We start from the raw sequence: 5,571 nt of genomic DNA, 5'->3' as shown, positions 1-5,571 counted from the left end.
AATTATGTTGCTCATATTAAGTTAATTGCAGTTTCTAGTTTCAAATGTCTTTTCTCAATTAAGTGTGTAAAAGTTCACAAAACAGTATAGTAGTTGTAGTCAAGAGTTTATGCTACTATAATAGAATATTTGTGACTTGGTAGTATGCAATGATTGAGATTTATTTTCTCATAATTCTTAAAGTTGGGAAATTAAAGCTCCAGCATCAGGCAAATGATATCCAGCTATGTCATCACATGGTAGAAAGTGGGAAGACAAACAGGCAAGAGGAGACAAGCCTTGTCCTTAAAAAGGAGCATTAATACCACTCATGAGAGCATAGCCCTAAATGCCTAATCATATCTTAAAGGCTCCATCCCTCCACAATACTGTTAAAAAGGAAATGAAATTTCCACATGGGTTTTGAAGTATAAGAACTTCAAACCATAGCAGCTGCCTAGTACAGCTCACTTGTTTTTTATCCTTAATCTGTGTTATGAAATGGTTGACACCTATATGAAACAAGGAGAAAACAATGAGACAAGAGCACTCACTTTACTTAGTGTAGCACTCATCACCATCATCCTCACCATCAGCTGCAATACAAGCAGCAGCAACTACAATACTTAAGGAGAGCCAGCACATAGTAAGTGCTTACATTGATATAATCCTTACCTCAACCTACATACATCCCAGTTTGAAAGGTTTACCTAGCATGTGTAAGGCACTGGGTCTGATCTCGTGACAGAATATGGCAAAATACCTTACAAAACTATTGGTAGCTTCTTTTCTTCCTATCTGATAAAGATGAAACATCTGAAGCTTGTGGATATAGAGGCAGATAATATAACTCTTGGGATTTTGTGTGTATTTTGGAATGTTGGAGTCAGGCTTGGAATTGCACATCAGTTACTTTCTTCTGATTTATCCTCAAAAGCCACAATACTACACTTAAGATTACCCAGCATAAAAATACCGAAAGCTGAATATAGCTTTTAGATGCAGCATTATATATTGAAAATAGTACAGAATTTTACACTAAACAGAAATGAGTTAGAATTCTGACTTGCCTACATATTCTCAATGTGAAATTTAGTATACTATTTCATGTTTGATTTCAATTTTCTCAGCTACAAAGCAGGAATAATATTTACATTGCAAAGTACTTTACCTAATGAGTGATAATACATAGGCTCTTGGCAGTTGTTCAGCAGGCATTTTTATTGTCAAAACAAATACCATTCATTAGAACCCTGTCTTTTATGTATCTCAGGACACCATTTCTGGGTTTTCTGTTTAATACTCATCTCCTTTTTTTACAAAAAAGAATTGTTTATTTTTATTTATTTGAGAGCGACAAAGAAAGAGGCAGAGAGAGAGAGAAAGAGAGAGAGAGAATGGGCATGCTACAGCCTCCAACCACTGCAAACAAACTCCAGATGCATGTGCCCCTTTGTGCATCTGGCTAACGTGGGTCCTGGGGAATCGAGCCTCAAACTGGGGTCCTTAGACTTCACAGGCAAGCACTTAACCAACCGCTAAGCCACCTCTCCAGTCCCCATCTCTCTCTTTTTTGTTTGAGGCAGAATTAATTTTTATGTCACATTGATAGAAACCATGAAAAACATTTATATTTTCCTAAGTTACAGTATGGCAAATCAATGGACTATTTCTTGCTATAAATAATAACTTACTGATTTACATAACTGAAATATGTCTATATGTTCTTCAAGATAAAGCAAAATTAAATATTAAATGATTGTCTAAAATTTTTTAAATGATACAAACATATGGTTTCATTATTAATATCCTATCTTATCCATTATTAAATTATTTCCATTATCAATTAGCACCCATTTTTAAAGATGCACCATCATTAGCCTCCAACCTGTTCTCCCCTCTCAGTAGGGATCTTCCACGTTGGGGAATGTGGGTTGTGTATTGTGGAGCTACCCATTAGTTATGGGCTAGATATAACAAAGCCAACATATGGCTCTAACAGTCTTTCTACCCCCTCTTCCAAGAATTTTCCTGAGCCATGTTGGGTTCATTTTCGGTTTAATTTAGTGATGAGGTTCATTTTCGGTTTAATTTAGTGATGAGGTCTTGGGAGCCTCTGTGTCTCTGAATCTCTGGTTTGGTAAGAGTTGGGCGTCCTCTGTCTATCACCTTTACCCTTATACTGGTACCAGCTTCATCAAGAAAGCAGCACTCTTGACCATTTCCCCAATTACTTTGTGGTTTCAGTTGTGGCCCTGGTGAGGTGTGATTAGCTAAATCTCTCATCAGGATCTGTGTCCATCTGAAAAAGAGAAGCAAATTGTCCCATGGAGAGTGAAGTCAGCATCAGATAAATGGGATAATCATTATTATTTTAGAGAAAATTTAATAAGTGCAGGCTGTCTTGTCACGATTTGTAGGAGTATGATAATGGAGAGAGGGCTCAGTTCTTGGATATGGTTCTGAATTGCTTCCCATATCCAGCTATGAGTTGTTTCACTGAGTGGATCTGTTAGCCAATTAAAGAGCAGTTGGTTACCATTCTTAACCTTGTTTTAATAAGTTGAAATACAGCAGGAAATTTAACACAGTTCAAAAATATCAATTGTGCATTTCTGCTACATGCTAAACTGTGATAAGTATTGTATTAAGATTCTGATTAGTCTTTTTTTGGTTTTGTTTAGTTTTGGTTTTTTGAGGCAGGGTCTTACTCTGGCCCAGGATGACCTGGAATTTACTATGTAGTATCAGAGTGGTCAGGAACTCATGGCAATCCTCCTACCTTTGCCTTCTCAGTGCTGGAAGTAAAGACATGCACCACTATACTGGGCTATAATTAATCTTTATTACCCATAAATTTGTTTGAAATACTTTCAGCAGTAATCTGGACACTTTGGCAATTGAAAATCAATTGACTGCTATTTCTGCTGCACAAGAAGGCTGATCTTAAAAAATTATTTGTCTGAAATGAAAATTTAAATTAGTTCCTTGACAGACAAAAATAAAGTAGAAGGGCTTATCAGTTAAGGTGTTTGCCTACAAAGCCAAAGGACCTTGGTTTGATTCCCCAGGACCCAGGTAAGCCAGATGCACAAGGTAGCACATGTATCTGGAGTTCGTTTGCAGTGGCTGGAAGCCCTAGTGTGCCCATTCTCTCTCCCTCTCTCTCACTTATTCACTCTGCCTCTTTCCCACTCAGATAGATTGCTCTTCTACAGTAAGTTGGCTTTAAACATGTGTAAGATTAAATTCTACAATATAAGTAGACCTAATCATTTTAGAAATTCATAATATTTCTAAACATACCAAAACATGATCTAAACTTTCAGTTGTTTACAGAAAAATAAAACCATTTAATTATTATTATCACCAGTATTGAAGATTCTAATACCTATAGAGGTCTGAGTTTGGACTGAAGTGCTGTTATTTGAAATACATAAAATAATGTCTGATTTCTTTTAAAGTGTACCTAGATTTTAAATACCATATGTTTGCAATTTACAATGTCAAGTTATAGTATATGTTGGCTGATTTCTATGGTAGGGAAGTGGCATTTGATCTGTTATAGAAAATTTAGAAGATAACATTTTTTGAAAGGACCAAAGAATATTAAATAGAAATATCAGAAGAATGAAAAACCCCAATGAAAGGACCATTACTTAAAGAGAATATTACTCTTTTATGACATTGAAAAGCATTATACCTAGTATAAAGAATAATGTAATGCCATCTAACTCTTACGTATTACAATCCTTATAGGTATATGAATTCATATACAAAAATACAGATATTGCATAGTGACTACACAATTGTGGTCTAACCCATAGTCTAGGCCACGCATGGACAAGTCATCTATATCTGAACCACTTGTTTATACCTGATCATATTTTCTTTAAGCATACTAGTAATTTTCAAGTGATATAGTCAGAACTCTGGTTACAGTATGCTTCTGAGTGACATTTGAGAAAAGGAAGCTAGCTGCTTCACTTACTTTAATACTATGTTTTGGATATGCAGATATATGCATAGAAACTTAAAGATCATAAGTTTCCCATGAGGGGACATCATCTAGTCTGTATCTTTAGTATGTATTTGCAAAACATTTCAACAGTGCAAACATTAGGGAGTTTAAAGATCAGACATGGGAAAGGTGTACATTGTAGTCTAGTACAATGATGCTGGTGTAATCTACACAAGGCCTCTTAGTGACTTCAATCATTTGGAGGTAGAAGTTTATCAATGAAATACTTGACATCCATAATTTCCCATTGAAATGAACTGTGCATCATGTCTTCATAGATTTTTGAAGGTTACATTTGCTGGGCTTACCAAAGTTTTTAGGTTTTTGTTGTTTGTTTGTTTTGTTTTGTTTTTGTTTTTTTCCAAAGCAGGGTCTCACTGTAGCTCAGGCTGACCTGGAATTCACTATGTAGTCTCAGGGTGGCCTCGAACTCACCGTGATCCTCCTACCTCTGCCTCCCAAGTGCTGAGGATTAAAGGCATGCACCACTATGCCTGGCTCTGTTTTTCGTTTTTCAACAGTCAGAGAACCAAACATTAGGGGAACTAAAGGGTCACTATCTCCATGACACTGGAGACTAGAAATCTCTCTGCTGGTGCCACTGATAGGACCCTGTGCAAACGAAGATGGAAGTGGAAACCAACGACTGAGTACAGCCTTGCCTGCCCCTTTCTGTGGTGTTGTGTACAGAGATAATGCTCCTCCTGAGAAAATCCCCTGTTAGAAGGAATGCCATTCTTCACCTCTTGATCTATCAAGTCTTTTACATTTTCTGCTGCCTGTTTAATTTCAGATTCAACCTCCTATGAATCTGATAAAAGCCCAATAATATCAATCCAGGAAGGCACAGCCATGTTCATATTTAAGGTAGCAGGCATAACTGGTGGTTGCAGGCAGATATATTTGATATGCCAACTTCTGATATCTGCTAATACTTCTACCCATCTGTGGGCAGTAGTTCCCAATCCATGAAGGAAAATAACCGCAGGGGTGGCAGCGGGGACGCTTGAAAGGGCAGCGGGACAGACATGTTATTGCCGCACATGCACTGGCTTGGTGGACAGCATGTCGGAAGCGGAAGGGACTGCGGCCCCTGGTGGCCCAAGGGCGTGTGAGAGCCACCCACCAGGCACACTAATACTCTTCTTAAATGACATCTTTTCCTCTGTTCTCTATAATTAACAAGTAATTCATAACCTTTGCCAATTAATTTATTAATGAATTAATTGAGAGAGAGGCCAATAGAGAAAATGGACACACCAGGGCACCAGCAAATGAACTCCAGATACATGTGCCACCTTGTGCATTTGCTTTATGTGGGTCCTAGGGAATTGAACCTGGGTTCTTAGGGTTACCACTAATCCATGTTTCTAGCCCTTGCCTTTTAATTTTAATATTGATTGACTGGTATCACAAGGTTCATTGCACACTGAGTTTTTTGGTCAGTTATTTATTTGTTTTATCTCACCTTTGTTTGCTTTTTTGTCTTCATGTACCTTCTTTTTTCTTTAACCCCTCCTTCTACTTTTCTCAGAGTAATTCTCCAGGAGTATTTTCAAATTTGATTGGCA

The 5,571-nt window shown here is 37.3% G+C and overlaps 1 pseudogene; it reads right to left on the bottom strand.

The window, feature by feature from the left end:
* Positions 1 to 4,190: 4,190 nt before the first annotated feature.
* Positions 4,191 to 5,045, bottom strand: LOC101606153 (annotated as a pseudogene).
* Positions 5,046 to 5,571: the final 526 nt, after the last annotated feature.

This window comes from Jaculus jaculus, chromosome 1 (genome assembly GCF_020740685.1).
Source record: "Jaculus jaculus isolate mJacJac1 chromosome 1, mJacJac1.mat.Y.cur, whole genome shotgun sequence".
Lineage (NCBI taxonomy): Eukaryota > Metazoa > Chordata > Mammalia > Rodentia > Dipodidae > Jaculus > Jaculus jaculus.
Note: the sequence above shows the minus strand (reverse complement) of the source record. Positions and strands in the feature narration are given on the sequence as shown.